The 22,017-nt window shown below is 36.0% G+C and overlaps 1 protein-coding gene across 1 annotated transcript in view; it reads left to right on the forward strand.

Moving 5' to 3' along the window:
• Positions 1-20,245: 20,245 nt before the first annotated feature.
• Positions 20,246-22,017, forward strand: part of LOC136829427 (uncharacterized) — a 102,083-nt gene continuing 100,311 nt past the window's right edge. The window contains exon 1 of the mRNA XM_067088039.1: positions 20,246-20,862. The gene's annotated coding sequence lies outside the window, so the exon portion shown is untranslated. The remainder of the gene's footprint in view (positions 20,863-22,017) is intronic.

Consider the following 22,017-nt stretch of genomic DNA (forward strand, 5'->3'; position numbering starts at 1 on the left):
GTAGGCCTATCGCAGGTGGAAATCCGAGATTTATAAGCCTAAAAGCGGTTTACGAAGTAGCGATAATACCGAATACCCTATTCTGACTTGCGTCTCGCACCTTTGTTACGAAGGCTCAAGACATCCCATGACAGGCCCAGGCCATGGTGGCATTTGTTTTGTGGCCCGGTGAATTGTGATTGATGTTCCAAACTTGTTTGTTTCTTGCCATTTTATGTCTTAAGAATCTCTCTCTCTCTCTCTCTCTCTCTCTCTCTCTCTCTCTCTCTCTCTCTCTCTCTCTCTCTCTCGTCCTGTTAAGGCAGGTATTCTTTATTTCTTCCTTTTGTACGTCAAACTTCATGCTCGCTCTCTCTCTCTCTCTCTCTCTCTCTCTCTCTCTCTCTGTCAAGAGATAACAAACATCCTTGATTGCATCTTGTCTTTATAAGGGTGAGCATTGCCCTCCGTCGTTCCTGTGTCGTCCAAAGCTAAATTACTCGTTTGCATTACGAACGTTCACTAAACTTATGTCTTCAGATTAAAAATCACATTATTTTCTTTATAAATCTGTTGGCACATTTTGCCATAAGTATTTCACTCACCATTATTCGAAATACGGATCTAACCTGATTTTTATGCTGCTCTTTTATAAAATTTTGTTTCTACTGATACATTTCATTGCAGAAAACTAATTGTGTCAAAAGCCTTGACCCTCGTTAGCAGGTGCTTTAAACAATCTCCGTAGAATGAACGTTATTTATTAGATGAACGCCACATAACTGTGCGTGTAATGGGAAGAGGATGTTATCTATTTGTGAGACTTACTGCAGTGATGCAACGGTAGGAAGTAGTTTAACTGTGCTTGGAGTGATTACCAGTAATTTTGTTCACTTGCGGGCTGGAGGAAGTACTTGGCACGACATCAGAGTCCAAATTTTCGCAGCACGATTATCGCGCCCATGTTGTACAATTCTCTCTACGTGTCTTCCTCGTCTCTGCTTCACAAAGGGGCCATACAGATAACTCCAGACTCATTGTAGTTTTTTGTTGCCATTGCTTATATTTCTATTCTTCTCAAAATTTTGGCCTTGAATAACTTAAACGATTTCGTCAAATGAAAAAAAGAGCTTCGAAATTGGAAGGACTGTACAATCGTTATTGGGGCGAAAGTCCAAGACAATCGAGGTCACTAAACCACTTAACCCCCTTATCCAGCAAAATACACTGAATTTTATTTATTATTAGTTCATTTATTATTTTCCATATACCTCGAGTCGAGTTATATTGCACTTTGAACTGCCATTTGTCCATAAAATTGCAAATACTTTAAGATTATGAGAAAAAAATTTGATTTAGTCGAAACTTGGATTTGTTCCCTGTCAGTGTAAACATAAAAAAAATCAGTTTAGTTTCGATATGAGCGTATCGAACTTATTAGCTTCCCTTCAGGTGTAGGCGTAATATCCAACCCATGAACCCCTGCTGACAACTTTTTTTTCATTCAAGTAACAAATCCATTATTTTGTCTTGTGCACGTGTCTGTCCGTAATCACGAAATTATCTGATGCAGTGCGACATTACGTTGCAAGATTCTCTTGATGATGTCGCACGAATTGGGATAATGTGTAAATTTGTTTTCGGGTCTAATTTGACAATTTCGTTTAAATCTTGCGTGGCTGGTGGCGTTGCGAGCATCGCGTTGCATTTTCAGAAGTCGCTGCGTTTTTCGTACAGATTTTTTTTATTGAACAAATAACAAAATAACTTCTAGCGACGTTAAAGAAAGTCAATAGGTGACAGGGAATTAAAAATAGAAGTAAAGTTATTTTGTTATTTGTTCAATAAAAAAAATCTGTACGAAAAAAGATGTTGCAAGCCTAACATACTACATGTCAACTAAATCAGTATATTCTTACACACACACACACATACATATATATATATATATATATATATATATATATATATATATATATATATATATATATATATATATATATATATATATATATATATATATATATATAAAACACACACATCCTCACATATATACTGTATGTGTGTGTGTGTGTGTGTGTGTGTGTGTGTGGAACTCCTCACAACTTCAGGTTCACTTCCTTTTCCTTTTCGTGAGCCTCTCGACGCGCTCCCACACCCGCAAAACTAACCCCAACACCGAAATTATTCTGAAGGAAGGTGCCGTAAGGGAAGGCGTGAGGTCAGAAATTTCTGGCCTCGCTACCTCCTCCTCCTCCTCCTCCTCCTTTTAGTCGATTTCCTCTCGTATTGGTTTCAAACTTATTCTCAGATTTATCAGACTGATTCCTTTTTCCCTAAGTCATGGCTAATGTTTCAAATTAATGGTTTGTTCGAAATGAAGTGCGTCGTACTTTACATTGATAGCCATACATACACAATTAGACATTTTGTACATACATATAGGACACATTAACTGCGGTTTTTTATATTCGGCTGTTTGGCAATGGTTTCGAAAACGAGGCAGTGCAGTAGTGGAAACAACTAATCATAGTTGAGACTATTAATCGCGCTTCAGAGGCCGGAACGAGAAAAGTAGTCCTTGCCTATCTCAGAATGCTCCCTTTCATTCTCCCTTATTGGCGCAGTAAAGATATTCAGTCGGTTACAAACTTAATTTACTAGGAAAAAGTAAAGAGCTTATTATAACTACTACAAAATACAGAAGGAATGAAATGTGTGTTGTTGACTCGTATTTTTTTAAGGCTATCTTGCACCGATGAGCAGCAGCCTTAAGATTAGTGATAGCTTTAACGACCTCTGGTGTCATCCGTAAACTGAAGTTAGTTTTGCCTTGCACCCATTAATTCGTGACGTCATGTGAACCTAATCCCTCGTAGGAGTCAGTAATGTCGCTTCGTAATTCTCGCCACATCTCAGCCATGGGTGGACCTAGTCTCTCAGCAAGTGCCGAGTACGTAGCCTATACAATGGCTCAGCTTCCCACCATAATGTTGGTAGTATTTCCTTGTTTAGATGAGACCGGATGATTGGCGTCCGCCCATCTCGATAAGAATGCTGGAAGCGCTAGTAACCTGTTTTCCCAGAGACTGGCATTGTAGCTATAAGGTCTTTGCCGCAGCATCTTACGCTTGCCTCTTTTCTGTACAAATTATGTTTTGATAACGCTAGAATATGTGACGCTAACTTGCAAAACTGATCATCTTTTCAGGCTTTTCATAATAATAATAATAGTATAGTGCCCCCAGTACCAGTATTATGTGGTAGGGCCCCATTACCAGCAGTATGTCACAGTACTGTATTATCCCTCTTATGTGACAGTGACTAACGATTAAGGAGCGACCCTTTATAACTTCTTTGTTCCTTATACTGTATTGTTCAACTGGGCTCTTTTCTGGAATGTGACTTGAGTACAATTGACATTATTTCTAGAAAAGGTAATTTAGCTTTGAAAACCCTAATTTTGTATGTTTGTTCTCTCTCTCTCTCTCTCTCTCTCTCTCTCTCTCTCTCTCTCTCTCTCTCTCTCTCTCTCTCTCTCTCTCTCTCTGTGTGTGTGTGTGTGTGTGTGTTTCCGTGATATGTGGAATAATCATTGAAAGTCAAACAACTGCTTAGAAAGATCTTGCGAGTCATGGAAAATTCTTTATCTTGACGTAATGATACCAGTTCCACCCATCTGACTACGCCAATTTTCTTTGATTTTCCCGCCCTATAATTTTTGTCAGAGGATCCTTCTTCCGATATATCGCTGTCTCTCGGAGGTCATGTACTCCTTCGTTCGCGCAAGGGATCCTACCTACCTTTTTCTTTTAGTTCAAAGATATTTTTCATTTGCTGTGTCTTTATATAGCATTTTTTTTTTTAGCTATAGTCCACGCCTCTTTCCCCTTCGAATGGTGGGGCGTAAGGGGGCTGCAGCATTTAGGCTTTTCATAGTCTGTAGGGATGAAGTTGGTAGCCCAACCCTTTTTTCTCGATACCTTAAGACGCTGCCGGGCCATATCAAACGTGAGCCGAGCTCTGTGCTAATCAGCCAGAGCGTGTATTCCTCTTCTTCCTCTCAGATTGATCCCAGTCGGGGTCGCTGCTGTTAATGAGCCTTCTCCGGGTGTTTCAAAGAGTCACGGAATCGCTCATTTCATAATTTGTTTAGCAGGCGTTTTACAGACGGATGCCCCTCCTGACTCCAACCCTCCCTATTTATCCGGGCATGGGAAAGGTAAAGAGCATCACTACTTGTAATAGCATTGCTAAACTACACGCAATAAATGCGGGGAGAGTTCGTTCCTCGAGGCAGATTTCTCTGTCATTCACTCGAATTTCTATGTAAGACGTCATTCCGCGAGGCTTCCGGACCAGATTCTTCAAAATCATCTCTCCTCCAGCTCCCTCGCCATCACTTTCATCCTTTATCTCAGAACCCAAGTTAAAGGAAATCCCAGAAGCCCTCGACTTCATTGTCTCCTTCTCGTCGTTCTTTATATATATATATATATATATATATATATATATATATATATATATATATATATATATATATATATATATATTTATATATATATATATATATATATATATATATATATATATACATATATATATATACACACATACATACATACATACATACCACGGAGGAAAGAGAAATGACGGAGTGGTTCTAGGTCTTTCGACCTGTTGTCCGTTACTCAGCAGACTGATAGAAATATGAAAATAAGTTTACAAAGAAAGCTCGTGTAAATGACAGATGGGGATTGTAAAGGAAAATATGTACCTGGAATCCAACACAGTTGAAGAATTAGTAGACCTACCAAAACAGGTATATATTTAAGAGGTTTTACAAAAGATTAGGTCCAGCCACTCGGAAGCAGGGACAAGTCAATTAAAAGATTATGACCGTGGAAAGAATCAGCCAATTACACATGTTATACAAGTACAAATCAATAATTCTCCCTATGGTAAGCAATAACAATTCTTGCAAAGTGAAGATTTTCACAAAAAATATATTAAACATACGAATACATTAGAAAATATATGGAAGGTAACTAATTAGTAATTAAGTCAGTGATTTTATCTTTAAGATCATTCTTGAACATTTTACTAATACAGGGGTCCAAATCATACATGCCAGGGCTAAGGTTAAAATTACAACTGGAAGTAAGCTGTATAATAGCAGATTCTGAAAGATTTCGTGAAGAGAAATCTTTCGATCTGGCAATCGCTGAACTTTCAGTCCTATTTATCCTGGGAGAGTTTTCTCTCGAATGAATGAATGTTGCATTGGATATTTGCCCAGTTTGGACAGAATACTTATGCTGTTTAATTCATACTTGCAAATCCTTACTGGATTGGCCAATATAAAAGAGGGACATTCCAAGCATGGAATTTTATATATGTTGTTGCTTTCTTTAGGGCCACTTTTTATTAACATTCCTTTTAGTGTGTTATTATAGGAAAAAACCACGTTGACTTTAAAAGATTTTAACACTGATTTTATGGTTTAAAAACCACTAAAATAAGGCCGGCTAAGAATGTTCTTAGGGGTTTCTTTCTCCATGTTACTTTCACTATAAAACTTTTTGTGGGCTTCATTATAGCAGATGTCTAGTATATGTGAAGGACAACATAAATCTGTCCCTATTTTTCTTATGTATTCGATTTCGTGATCCAAATACTGGGGATTGACAATGAGCAATGCTCGTAAAAACATAGAAGAAAAAATTTATACTTCGATATTGAGGTGGTGGCCTGAATAAAAATGGACATAAGTTAAGTTGTTAGTTGGTTTCTAGTAAACACTGAATTTGCATTGAAATGGTTCTCTATGTATTAAAACATTTAAGAAACGGAAGCAATTGTCTTATTCTAATTGTAAGGTAAATTTAATGGATGGTACCAGGTTATTCAAATTAGAGAGTAAATCATTTACATCAGTACCAACAAGCAAAACAGCTAAAATATCGTCAACATATCTATACCACTTTAAAGGAGTATATATGATATTAGGTAAATATTGGTTTTCAAAGAATTCCATATACAAGTTTGAGAGGAGTGGTGGTAAAGGGTTGCCCATTGCCATACCAAATATTTATTGGTAGAATTCACCATTGAATATAAATTTAAAATCACAAATGCACAACCTAGTGAGTTATATAATATGACTTAGACCGGTAGAGGTAATTCAAAATGGATTAGTTCGTTACTAAGATGCTTTAAAATAGAATCCATCGGGACTTCAGTAAAAAGAGAACAAACATCAAAGCTAAGAAGTCTATCAGTGGGGCAAAAAGTGATTTTGTTTAATTTATCAACTAAATCTCAAGAATTATATATGCGAGAATCGGAGATAGTTTCAAGTAACGGGGACAAGGGCTTGGTAATATATTTTGAAATTTTATATGATATTGAGCCAACAACACTGATGATAGGCCGCACAGGATTATTTTCTTTGTATGTTCTTGCTAATCCATACAAGTAAGCTAACGAGGGAGATTTTACTGACAACTAGATTTATGTTATCCTTCACATATACTAGATATTTGCTATAATAAAGCCCACAAAAAAGTTTTATAGTGAAAGTAACATGGAGAAAGAAACCCCTAAGAACATTATTTTAGTAGTTTTTAAACCATAAAATCATTGTTAAAATCTTTTAATATCAACGTGGTTTTTTCCTATAATAACACACTAAAAGGAATGTTAATAAAAAATAGCCCCAAGGAAAGCAACAACATGATATATAAAATTCCATGCTTGGACTGTCCCTCTTTCTATATTGGCCAATCCAGTATGGATTTACAAGTCTGAATTAAACAGCATAAGTATTCTGTCAAAACTGGGCAAACATCCAATGCAATATTCATTCATTTAAGTGAAAACTCTCCCAGGATAAGTAGGGCTGAAAGTTCAGTGATTGCCAGATCAAAAGAATTCTTTTCAAGAAATCTTTTAGAATCTGTTATTATACAGCTTACTTCCAGTTGTAATTTTAACCTTAGCCCTGGCATGTATGATTTGGACCCATGTGTTAGTAAAATGTTCAAGAATGACCTTAAAGATAAAATCACTGACTTAATTACTAATTAGTCACCTTATATAAATTTTCCATGTATTTGTATGCTTAATATATTTTTTGTGAAAATGTTCACTTTGCAAAAATTTTTATTGTTTACCATAAGGAGAATTACTGAGTTGTATTTTTATAACATGTGCAATCAGCTTATTCTTTCCGAGGTGATTTTTTGGTGGTCAGTCTCTTTCCCTGTATAATCTTTTAATTGACTTGTCCCTGCTTCTGAGCGGTTGGACGTAATCTTTTACAAAACCTCTTAAATATATACATCTGTTCTGGTATGTCTACTAATTCAACTGTGTTGGATTCCAGGTACATATTTTCCTTTATAATCCCCACCTGTCATTTATACAAGCTTCCTTTGTAAACTTATTTCTATATTTCTATCAGTCTGCCAAGTGAAGGACAATAAGTCGAAAGGCCTAGCGCCACTGCGTCGTTTCTCTTTTCTTCGTGGCATTGCCTTTATTTGTATATTCATCACGTTCCATATTTTCGTGATTCAGTTATACATACACACACAAATATATATATATATATATAAATATATATATATATATATATATATATATATATATATATATATATATATATATATATATATATATATATATATATATATATATATATATATATATATATATATATATATATATATATATATATTATATATATATATATATATATATATATATATATATATATATATATATATATATATATATATATATATATATATATACGATATGACGAACTGGTGATTTACCATGAAGCTGAAACAGTTTTTCAGTCATGTTTCTCTTCCTCTCCTCTGCCTTTTGAATGGTTTCAAAATGATACCCGTGAATCTTTCCTTTGTTGTCAAATGAAAATAGACCAAGTGAAATTTCTGTTCCTGTTCTTTCATTTTTCAGAGCGAGCGCATTCCGGTAACCTCCTGGGAAGTAGTGTTTTTAAGAAAGAGTTACTTTTATAAACAAATGCTGACGTGTATGGAAAAATTTCCAGAGGATGCTAATAGCAGTTTGCATAGTCGAAATGCCTTTTAATCCAAATTACGGGGGATAGAAGAAGAGGGCGCTTAAAAGCCTTCAGTAACAGTTAGTTTTTTATTTCTTTTAATTCAACACTGCGGCCATGACTTTTTTCCCCGAACTTTTGAAATCGATCTTTGTCGGCAGATTGCACTTAGTTTGCCTCCCGGTTGAAGGTGATTTCGTTACGATGATTGCAGTTTAAATGGAAAAAGTTGCCTCTTTTTTGAAAACTGTTGCAAAAGGAAGCAGCATTTCCAGGGCTTCATTCGTTGCTGTTGGGCATTTCTTTGCGATAACATCAGGGGACCACATCGGTGTCTTGAGGAGCTGTCGTCAGTAATGGAAATAGTGTACTTTTCAGATTAATTAATCTTGCTTCCAAACTCTAGTTTTTATTTGAATCCGTCAGTATAAAGGCACCTCTGCTTTGCATTGAAAGCTTCAAGCCATTCGTCTCAAAGGAAAGTTTATGCTAAATAAGGAAATGCCTCTCATGGCGAGAATTTCGTGGCCACCTGTTGATTCTTTGTGACCCAAAACCTCTTGCCTTCTACCGCAGTGCAAGTAACCGATGAAACAGCTTGATTCAACGAAGCCACCCGGCTTCAGGGTGGTGCACCATTCATATCTGATCTGAGCCAAATTAAAAACACAAATAAGATACTGAAGTGTAGGGCTATAGTTTTTATTGTATTAACTATACGGATTATATCTTGCAGGACAGTTTCAATTCAACTCTTCACATTGAAAAGCAAAGTCCGACGGTTCACGAGACAGAAAAAACAAACTTCTGCAAAAGTCTTCCTTCATTTACTCTCTCCCCTAACTAAATCCGGGACTGCCCCGCATACTCTAAGCCTTATTGTTCCCTCCTTCAATTTAAGCAACAGGCCCATTTTGAGGATGAATTTTACACTTGGCTCGTCTTCACTGACTATTGCCGTGGAGTTCATACTTTGGTTTCGTTGTATTTTAACATGTGTGCGCACAATTCAGTTCAGTTCAGTTAGACGTTTTGCTTTCGCCTGACTGGGTCATATTGACCAGGTGTGCTCGCGCATGCAAGAGTTATTTCGCGTGTTGAAGAAGCCGTCAGAATTTTGCACGCACACACACACGTGTATGTATATATATATATATATATATATATATATATATATATATATATATATATATATATATATATATATATATATATATATATATATATATATATATATATATATATATATTATATATATATATATATATATATATATATATATATATATATATATATATATATATATATATATATATATATATATATATATATATATATATATATATATATATATATATATATATATATATATATATATATATATATATATATATATATATATATATATATATATATATATATATATATATATATATATATATATATATATATATATATATATATATATATATATATATATATATATATATATATATATATATATATATATATATATAATATATATATATATATATATATATATATATATATATATATATATATATATATATATATATATATATATATATATATATATATATATATATATATATATATATATATATATATATATATATATATATATATATATATATATATATATATATATATATATATATATATATATATATATATATATATATATATATATATATATATATATATATATATATATATATATATATATATATATATATATATATATATATATATATATATATATATATATATATATATATATATATATATATATATATATATATATATATATATATATATATATATATATATATATATATATATATATATATATATATATATATATATATATATATATATATATATATATATATATATATATATATATATATATATATATATATATATATATATATATATATATATATATATATATATATATATATATATATATATATATATATATATAATATATATATATATATATATATATATATATATATATATATATATATATATATATATATATATATATATATATATATATATATATATATATATATATATATATATATATATATACGTATACATATATACAGCGGTTATCAGACTTACCTCGTTGAGACTAATGATGAAGTCCAGCAGACGAGTAGCGATTTAAGCCCGTTTCCTGAAAAGTCCATTGCCCCTCTGTTGACTTGAGCAGTGCATTAGGTATATATTCTGAGTCGACACTCGGGAGTCACAGACAACGTAGGAAAATTACTTGAGAGGCGGAATGTTAAGAGCTTTAAGGGCCAACCTTCCAGCGAAGAATTTTGGAAGCAAAGCTCCATGTTTTCCTCAAAGTTCTCCATCATCTACATTATTATAAGAAATCCGTGGTGCTATCTGTTAACAGAAGTTCGAGCTTAATGATGATTGCTATTCTTAGATAAACAAGCCTTCATTCGTTCTGATCCCGTAGGGTGCTAATACCGTCAGTACACCTCACGCGGTGTGCTGTAGGCATTACTCGAGGGTCTTTGCAGTGTCCCTTCGGCCCCTAGCTGCAACTTCTTTCAGTCCTTTTACTGGACCTTTGTTCATAGTCTCTTTCTTCCATCTTACTTCCGCCCTTTCCTAACAGTTGTTTCGGAGGGCAACTGAGAGGTTTTCTTCCTGTCACACCTTTAAAGCCTTCTTACTCCTGATTTCCCTTTCAGCGCTGAATGGCTCTATTGGTCTCAGCGATTGGGCTAAGTTTTATTTCCCATTCCACCATTTGTTCTAAGAGTTTTGAGATGATGAAAAATATTTTCCCCATTCACTTTACTCAAAGAACCCCGTTCAGAGAAGACAGTTTTAAGGAGAGAGAGAGAGAGAGAGAGAGAGAGAGAGAGAGAGAGAGAGAGAATGTGCATTGGGGTGGTGGGGCGGATGTGAGGTGGTCTATCTGCCCTTAGGAAATCCAGCCGCCTGGTGCCCAAGTTTCGAAACTCAGTTGGGAAAACGAGGAGGCGGTGAGTTCGGGCTACCGCCAGTTGTGGATTAATGTTGATTCTGTCATGAAATTTAAAAGCTCGTCATTCTGAAATCGGTGGTGTTTCTTGGTGATTGTAGATATCTGCGGTATTTCTTCGCTAGATGTCTTCAGTATGTGTCCTTTAATCCTGTTGATATTTTCATATCTTGGTCGGTTTTGACTAACGTGCCGATAGGTGCTAAGTAGATGTAAAACATGACATACTCTGTGAAATATAAATCGGTCAAAATCAAGTCGAATTCATGAACAGCAATGGTAACAAACGCTTCCCTCGTACTGAGAAAATTATCCATTGCGAGGGGGAAGGTAGACACGACCTCAGAAAGCAGCTGGGTGCCTCCGGGCCACGCCAGGGGCATATCCCCCGATGCTATAGTACTGGAGCTCAGGTAATATCCCGCACCTTGACTAGATTACCGTGACGTCACACACTCCCGAACCAGCGCTGGAGTGGGGTTGAAATTATCTGACGAATTTCTTTTTTTTCTTTCTTTCTTTTTTTGAAAAACGTTTCTTTTAACGTTTTGCTGATTAGTGAAAGGGAATTGAGATGTTGACGATAATAATAATAATAAAAAAAGTTACGAAATGAATGTTTTTCGAGCAAAAAGATCTGCGCTGGAAGTGCAGCGTGGAAACTCCAGGTAGGTGGGTGGAGCCGAAAAAAGGGTATCGGACCGGAAACGAGGAGCGGACGCGTACGAAACCGCCAGCGGCGTTGGCAAGGGTCGGGGACTGCTCTTCGAACAATGCGCATGACAAAAGTAGATTTTTCACGCTTATTGTGAGAGACCGGAGGCCTCCCACTTATGGACTCTGGCAAACATTGCCCAACTGCGGCGCCCGTATGGAAATCAATTTTCCGAAGGTTTTCGGGAAGAGGTTTGAAACTCAGACTTGGTGATTTTACAGCGGAAGTGATGCATCATTTTTTCCTTAGATGTGACCAAGCTTTCGCATATCTTTGCAGGCGGATAATTCGTTCTTTTTATATATTACCAGTCTTTGGCTATAAACATTATTGATTTTGCAATTATTGTCCAGTGCAAGATCATCAATTTTGTGCTTAGAAGACCTACATTCTTACGCGATATTGTAAAAAAAAAAAAAAAAAATTCCTGTCAGTAAAATAACGTAACGGAACCTACGGTACTATGTCAGTACACTCTTAGTGGGGTTCTCGAGGTTCAGAAGCAACAGGATTTGAACCTGGGCCTTAGGTTAAGGTACAGTCACAGACCATCGGCTTGACCTTTCGACTAGCAAGAGAAGTATAAAGTGATGTCGCATAATCGGCTCAACTGTACATATTTATGTCTAATTCAGGTTCTGTACTCAGAATCGATATCAGTCCATACCTACCTTGATAGCTGATTAAGTTTGTAACACTTGGCTAATTATGAAATTCTGTCACATATGCACTTCTTTAATGCTCACAAAATAAGTAAATATTACCTAATATCGAATTCAGTGTACCATGGGAGTAACTTACATCCAAGAGGACTTGTGATTGATAAATGCATCTGCCCGGTGTGACAGTCTTGCATGATCAACCACATGTTACTAACTTAACAGTCAGCTGTTATGATGGAGACGTGTATATATTGATTTCACTACAGAACCTGAATTCAAAAGGAATATGTACAACACAGTCGATATCAGAGACCAGTATTCTCCGAGTATGGGATCGCACATTATTTATTATTATTATTATTATTATTATTATTATTATTATTATTATTATTATTCAGAAGATGAACCCTATTCATATGCCCCGTAGAGGGGTAGTGCCGCCAGTGAACCTCGTGCGGTGCACTGTAGGCATTGCTTCAGGTTCTTTGCAGCGTTCCTTCGGCCCCTAGCTGCAACCCCTTTCATTCCTTTGACTGCACCTCCGTTCATATTCTCTTTCTTCCATCTTACTTTTCACCTTCTCCTAACAACTGATTCATTGTGCAAATGCGAGGTTTTCCTCCTGTTACACCTTTCAAACCTTTTTACCCAATTTCCATTTCAGCGCTGATTGACCTCATAGGTCTCAGGGCTTGGCCTTTGGCCTAAATTTCATATTCTGTTCTATTTTATTCATATGGGACAAGCCCACAGGGTCCACTGGTTTGGAATTCAAGTCAATAAAAGGATTTGTTATTTTCCAGAAGCTGACAAAGATTTTTCCTTATAGAGAAAGCCATCTGGAGACGCAGTTGAACGCCTTTACTTAACCCAAAGTCTTGAAAAAGGAGAGTTACTGAAGGAAGAGTACGTAGGTTACTTACCAGGTAAATGAAACCTGCTAGCAGGAGCGAAGGTAACTGGAAATAGACCCAAAGGAAAGAAAAATATCGGTTCGTTGTGGACATCAGGAAGTTTGCTTGAAGAAAGTATGCGAAGGTTACTGCCAATAAGTCCTATTACTCTGGTTTATGATGACACAGCTCGTATGCTTTGTAAGATGTTGAGTAAATAAGAAAGTGTGTTGACAATTTCTGGCGAAACAGTTTTAATGAAACTTCTGTTAACGTTTTCTGTTAATCATGGTAAATTCATTGTGAAATATATATACATCCATAATTCTGCTAATTACTGTATTTTCTTTCGTTTTAATCACACTCGCTAATTGATTTCCTCCGTAGGGCTTTCAAATGAAATGGATTTTGTAATACTTAAAACAGTGAGGAATGCTGGAAAAATTGCGTGACACAAAAAAAAAACGCCTAGGATATTGTGTTTTACATTTTTGACAAATTTTGCTTAACGCGCAATTTGCTTCTATATGTGAAATGTATTTTCATACATGGGTATTTAGAACTATTTTTCTTTAGTTAAAACCTTTATCAAACTCCCTATAACAGTATAACGAAGCATTTGAAGAATCTTTTAAATCTTCACAATTCAGAGTTCCTGACTTTGGCCGAGGCGATTGGGGGAGTACCTTCATAATAACAAATAAATTATTTAATTAAGAAATGAAAGTGAAAAATTTTGAACTTGTGCTATACATTAATTTTTCATCGCCCTTTCGAGAGCTATATCACATAGTACGAAACTTGTCATCACCTGTAGAATAAATATGTTGAACTCTTTCAGCTGCGCGAAGTAGGTTAATAGCCGTACCATATGAAGGAAGTGTCGCTGCCTACTTAGTTTTTGTTCTCTGAATAAATTAAATAGAATTTGGGTGCTCTAAAACAATAGAATGATAAGATTTAGAGAAATTAGCGATTGTTTTCACTCTAGCTGACACTGGTTTTGTTTTTGCCGTAGAAGTTTCTACTCTCCCATCGACCTACAAAATTGTTTACCGAATCGAATCGACCCGGCCCCTATTTCTCATGATATCCGGGGCGCAATGCCAAGAAGTGCCGGGTACCTAAATACCCTTCCGTCATGTCAGAACAGCGATTGTTGCTTTTCCCGGATAGAAGTCGTTCTCTATGGAACAGGAGAGACTCGAGTTCATCCTCAGGTCAAATGTCAGTAGGTGATTCCATAGTACAGTGTCACCCATAGAACAAAGGTGAGTACGATGATTCTGTTGTTGTTGTTTGTTGTTTGTTGATGCTGTTGTTTAGATCTTTGCAATTTCAACTTTTTGGTGAGGTTTTATATATATATATATATATATATATATATATATATATATATATATATATATATATATATATATATATGTGTGTGTGTGTGTGTGTGTGCGTGTGATACTTTATATATACAGCATACATATATATATATATATATATATATATATATATATATATATGATGTCTTTTCCTGTAATACTACAGTGTAATATGAAAATAAGAAGGCCCATATATAAAATATCAACGTTTAGCTGTTTCCTCAACCAGTGCATGTCAAACCCCCATTCACCTTCCGGTGTATACTATATAAGCATAAGTATCAACGTTTATCTTGCATGTACTCTCTCTCTCTCTCTTCCTGGATTCCTGAATATTAGGGCTCTTCCTTACCAATACCTCCTTCACGACATCTGTCCAACCTTTTCTATGTCTTTCCACGTGACTGGACCATCTCAAAATTATCTGACCCACCCTTTTACCTACACAAATCATTTAACCAATTCTTCCTATCTCCTCCACATCTCTCAACCTACCAGCTCTTATGCCATATACTACAATGCTAACAATTTACATCAACAGCATCAACATTTTTTTTTTTCATTTACTGTAACATCCACACTTCACTTCCTTAAAGGAGAGTTTGCTCAACAGTGTCATGTTCATACATTCCCACTTTGTCTTCTATAGCAATTTCAAGTGCCCTGCCACTTTTTCACATTCTCATTGCCATCCTGTCCTGTGACTCCTCTTTTCTCATCCTGCCACCGCCCATTAAATTACTCTCAAATACTTGCACGAATCAACCGCTTCCATTTTTCCACCATCTAGTTTCCCTGTTTCCATTTACCCGTATGGTCATGCTCTTCATTGAACTTTCAAACTCTTTTACTAGCTTCTGCAATTTTGAATCGCACTGGATCACACACACTCACACATACATACATACATACATACATACATACATACATACATACATACATACATACATACATACATACATACTTGCCCTTGCCATCTTTAATATTTAACTATTGGTATTAAAAATCATTTCACACAATACGATAAAGCTCAAGTTAAGTATACCTTAGTTTAACCAGACCACTAAGCTGATTAACAGCTCTCCTAGGACTGGCCCGAAGGATTAGACTTACTTCACGTGGCTAAGAACCAGTTGGTATACCTAGCAACGGGACCTACAGCTTATTGTGGAATGCGAACCACATTATGCCGAGAAATGAATTTCTGTCACCAGAAATCAATTCCTCTAATTCTTCATTGGCCGGCCGGAGAGTCGAACGCGGGCCCAGCAGTGCTATCCGGGTACGATATGAGCTTCCATAAAAAGAGTACCCAAGCGTAAGTATAAAAAATAACTTAAGTTTTAAGGACATTCAAAGTGAAGTAAATTATATAGAATAACAAATCCATATTGTCTTGTCTTTGGGCAAAAACTCTGTATCGATTCTGATTTATTAAATAGGGAAGGTTTTCTGAAGCCTTTTAAAAATGGCTTGCATTGAAAAATTGTTGAATTTCTGTCACATAACTTCACTTCACTAGCTTGGCAACAAAAATTATTCAGGCGTAAACTTCGTATCTAGGTAAGGCTGCGAATCGAATTCTGTTGAACTTGTATAAGCAAGAAAAATTCTTGTGCAGTGATTCACAAATTATAGTATGCCATCTCTAAATATGATGATCCGGTGTGGGCTGTACTCTGGACACACCTAACCCACAACAAAGTTAATAAATATTTTCCTTATCATTTGGACTCTCTCTCTCTCTCTCTCTCTCTCTCTCTCTCTCTCTCTCTCTCTCTCTCTCTCTCTCTCTCTCTCTCTCTCTCCATTATATTCAGTACTTTAGCTGGTGCTCAAAAATGTGAGTAGAATTACTTGATCATATATATAGTATATATGTATATATATATATATATATATATTTACACATATATATGTGCGTGTGTATGTATACACAAACACACATGCACACACACATAGACAGATAGATATTCTTCTTCTTCCCAGCTTCATTCTTACACACACACACACTTGTGACATTATCATTATAAGTCCCTTTTCTCGTAATATTTGTAGACGTCAATATAACTTGCAGGTAGATGAGAGAATTGGATGCAGCGTTCAGGCTGTCTACTCATTCCTGATGCTTGAAGTTGCAAGCAAATTGCATTGCTGTCTACTGCCCCAAGCCAGAAAACATATTCCCCAAAAAATGCTTAAAGGGGTGAAATGTTATTCTCTCATTAACGTGATACATTTGCATATATCACGTTAGGAAGTGATTTGCAATGTTATCGATAGTGGCAAGTGAGAGAAGTTTCTATGCTTAAGGCAGACAGTGGGTAAACAAGTATATTTTATGATGCCAGTTAACAACCTTTATTGCGTCACCGTAAAGTATCATTCACACATTTCAGATATATCATCATTATACATTTTTTCAGTTCTGTACTAGATAATCAAAACAACAGAAATAAAAACGCCACCATAAATTATTGTTGCAACATTAACAAACAACAAACACGACAGTAATACAGGTAATGATAAAAGCAGCATTAGTGACATTATCCCAGTTACTAGTAGTAACAACAGCATCATCGTCTTCAAGTGATCATCTCGTACACCTACTTAGACGAAAAATCATTCTTAAAGAGATTCGTAACTCCATTGGAAACCACAGTTTAGGATGAACAAATTGCTCACCTGGACGCCACAAAGTGTAACCGCTAAATTTCAACTTGTTGCTCACATTAGCTTGATGCGCTAATATGAGCATATCAAGAGGAGGATTTGACATCTGTGGTATTTTGAGTCTAGCCGAGGCTCCGTGCAGTATTCAGAAGGATATTCGATGCATCTTCATTTTGTTATTCTCGAATGGTTGTAAGTAATGAAGATGTCATCTGATTAGTTACTCGCCGGTTGGAAGTATAGTTTGATGAAAACAGTTGCTTTGCTTATAAGAATTTATCGTCACCGTGTCTGCTTAGTAATGCCTTGTATCTTTGAAAGCAAAAGTTATAAGAAATCACTTCATCCTGATGATATGAACAAGATATTTCCCTTAGCGGCACCGTTCCAATTCCCACACCCCCACCTCCCAAAATAAATTAATAAATAGATAGATGAGAAATGTTTAAACACAGTACCGGAAATCTTGAGGACTCTTGACGCCCAATCTTGTCGAATTATTTCCAAAGGCAGCTGTTGTTTATTGCTCATGACAGCTACTGCGAGTGGTGCTTTATTTTTCTATTAAAGATGCGAGCTAACCATGCCGCGAAATTAAGTAAAAAGGTGCTTTATTTTTAAGAATTGGTCACACTAAACTGACACATGGTTATTAAAGATGCGACAAATTTTCACTTTTAATATTTTAAAATTCCTTAAATTTAATCATTTATACGATAAAATATAAGGTAACCATGTTCTTAGATAAACATATGTCAAATGAAATTATTAGGGTTTAAATAGCCTTGTACGTCAATCTGCATAAAGAATATGTGATGCCAAAGAGAATGTTACCTTTTCCTCTCCTCTCTTAGTTGCTAAAAAAAAAAAATACTATATTATATTGGTTTAACGACAAATCGAAAAATGTATCTTTTCAATTTAATTCGTCCAAGTCGTCACTGGAAGAAAATTCAGTGCACGTGTAAAAGATTTGGAAGATGATCGGAATGCCTTCAAAAACCAAATTGGGAAGGTGCGAAGGTATGGGTTAGCCAACTCTCCATTATAAAAGGAAAAAGTGTGGATGTGGAATGCAAGCTGTAGAGGAGAATTACTTGCGTAGCATGTGTGTGGCTTAAGGAGAACTGAAGGGTGAGAAATGTGTTGGTATGTGACAAGCAAAAGGCTTTGAGTCGGCGAAAAGATGGATGAAAGTGTTTAAAATGTCTTGGGCACGTGGAAGGAAGGGAAGGCTGTAGGATACTGAAAAGCTCACAATTCGGAGGTCCCAGGGGTAACATTATGTTGTTATTACTTTGGAGCCATTCTGTTATGGAAAACGTCTTTATATATATATATATATATATATATATATATATATATATATATATATATATATATATATATATATATATATATATATATATATATATATATATATATATATATATATATATATATATATATATATATATATATATATATATATGGTCCAGGTTCGGGATAATATAATCGTTTAAAATTCGTTTCGATTCAAGTTATGTTCCCAAGACTTATTGAATTCCATATCAAATTTTCAAAGCTTGATATTCGTGATATGCATACAAAAAAAGTCGCGCGTATTAGTGACAAAAAACTCGTGTGTGTGTTTATACACACATATATATATATATATATATATATATATATATATATATATATATATATATATATATATATATATATATATATATATTGGATTCCTTTAGGTTAGGACTGGGTGAGATTTGATCCCTCACCCGTCAGCCGCTACATGAAAAAATGAATCTTTCAGTAAAAAAAACCGGCTATTTTTAATGTTTTTCTTCCACCATGGTATAACTCCACGTTCCTTGTCTTTCAGCCTGTCATGGATGCGCAACCTACGGTATAATTTACCTTAGAAATTCCATAACGTGCTCCTCGTGTCAGCGCGTCCTTTTAAACACTCCGATGTCTTACAAGTGTGGTCATTGGCTTCAACGATTCCGCTGAGCTTTTCTCACAAAACAGCGTTGAAAGATAATTTTAAGACCTAGATATATGTTTCAATATTAGGCTGGCATAACCAAGTACCCCGCAAGAGTGCTTCCAAACGAATTTCCTAAAAATGAATCGAGAAAACATTTTTCGTAATGTATTATCCATCAGTTAATGGAAGCCTGCCCACGTTGACAGGCGCGGAAGTGGCTCTTATTATTTTCCTCTTCTTCTTGATTTCCCTGGAGTGAGGTACAGCGGTGGACAGGAAGTTGACAGGATGTTCCGAGGAAAGACCACCGCTGTAGTAGTAGTAGTAATCTTTGAAATTGAGGGAAATGACCAAGACTTTTCCAGGAAAAACGAAAGTGACTATAGGTTTACTCTCTCTCTCTCTCTCTCTCTCCGTCAAAGTATCGAATATGCTTTGAGAAGAAAGTGACATGTGATTTGGATTGCAAGAGTAATCCAGCGAAACATTGAAAATTGCAAGAGAGGAAAAGTGTTTATGTAAAGGTGGCTTTTCAAAGTGATTTGGAGATGGATAACTATCATTTAAATTTCTCAGCTCGGGAATCGAATTCATTTTCCTGCAACTGACTGTTCATTATTCCCAAACGAACAAAAAGACCATGTTTAATCGAAAGAAACTGACTTCTGGTACCTTTACCGCGTACTTATTTTTACATAACAAAACTTGCCATAATTTACTGGGAGAATAGTGCGCTGTGTATCAGCTCATACTCATTTTAGAAATAGTCAGCACACATGAACCTAGCAGCATTCGCAATTCCTTTGCAAACCCGACTCTGCACTAGTAGTTTTCGCAGGCCTCACTGGGCTTTTGAGCCGGGGACCGAAAACAGGTAGTTGCGGCTCACGAAGGTTCCACCAGCTAGCAGCAAAGTAGCAAAGCCCGAACGGCAGCAGCACAGCCAAATGCTTGTCTCCGCCCCCTGTCCCCTCCCCCGCCGAAAGGAAACCGAAGCAACCAGCAACCAGTCGCTGGCGAGCACTCGGTCAGGTTGGCAGTCCGCAGCGGCGCGTTGCGTTCAACCACTTGTTCGGTGACTTGTTGCTTTCGAGCACGTGGATTGCAATTGTTTTAGATTGCTGTGACTAAAGTGGTGTGTTGTTTGCAGTTCTGTTTTGTGATTTAGGTGAAGAGGTTGCGGTATATTGCCCTCAAATACGGTGAATAATAATAAAGGTACTAGGCTAGTTGAACTTTTTATGCCAATCGAAGAATTTATCCCGTGCGGAGTTTTATTTTATATTACGGGACGTAATAACGCGTCGTAAATTCTTGCACCATGGGAAACTAGAAGTGTTATGAGCCTAGGCAGTAGGCGGACGAAAGGAATTACGCACACACCAATCAAACCATGATGAAACACACCGAGGAGTAACATGATTATATTACTTGCTCTCGGCACAGCGTATGAAAACCATGTAAGTAGTTTATAAATGAGGTTATTTTTAATATAAATTCCTGTGAGGCTGTAATTTTTAATGTTCAGAGTTGTCGCATATGGGGTGGGGTTGAGAGCAATTGCGCCAAGGTACTGTAACTGATGGAGGGGTTAGGGTAGGCTAATTAGGTTTAGCGAAGTTGATGTAACATTATGTAGTCCCAGTACTTTAAAGCTTCCCAGATGAGGTTTTATTTATTGCTTGTAGGCCTGTTAGAAATTTTGACAAGTCTGAATTATTGCTGCGAATTTAACGATTACCCCAATGTAGGCCCAAGCCCATTGTGGAAAGCGGTAGGTTTCTTTGAAACTCATAATTATTTGGTGGTTCGAAAGAAAGGAGAGATCAGGGGATTAAACTCTCAAAGAATTACGAGACCGGATGATGCTGTCAAACCCCTGGGAAGGGAGGTACCAGCAGTGGAGGTTAATTTAAGTGATCGGATGACGCTTCCAGTTATAATATGTTGTCGAATGTTTATTGCAGTACGCTTGTTAATTATTCAAGGATTATTTAGACGAAATATGGTGGCTATAACCTTATTTTTGATGAGTATATATAAATTATAAATTTTCAAAAAGTAAGTGGCCCGTTAGGGGTAGTGCCGCCAGTGCATCTCACGAGGTGACGCAGGCGTTACTTTAGGGTTCTTTGCAGCGTCCCTTCGGCCCTTAGCTGCAACCCCTTTCATTCCTTTTACTGTACCTCCGTTCATATTCTTTCTTCCATCTTTTTTTCCACCCGTTTCAACTCAGAATGGCCTCATAGGTCACAGCCTTTGGCCTAAATTCTATTCTCAGAGAAAATGGATCTCACCATAACGTTGGCCTAAACAGTACTTTTCTTGAATTACTGTACTTGGACCGCCAAGTCACGTTTTCTAAAGTTAGGCCGTAGGATTTGTTCTTGGTCATAGTGACTGCCTTAGCAGTTAATTTAAAGCATTGGGACAGATAGATAAGAGGAGACTAGAAGTAAAAAGTAAAATGAAATGAAAGAGATAGAAAGGAATTAAGCTGGGACGCTGCAAAGAACTGCTAGTGGCACCCACAGTGCCACGCAAGGCCCACTGTAAGGGGTACTCCACCACCGCAGGAATTTCCCTGGCGGGCCATCGAGAAGAGGGAGGTTTCT

This window comes from Macrobrachium rosenbergii, chromosome 4, assembly GCF_040412425.1.
Source record: "Macrobrachium rosenbergii isolate ZJJX-2024 chromosome 4, ASM4041242v1, whole genome shotgun sequence".
Classification (NCBI taxonomy): domain Eukaryota; kingdom Metazoa; phylum Arthropoda; class Malacostraca; order Decapoda; family Palaemonidae; genus Macrobrachium; species Macrobrachium rosenbergii.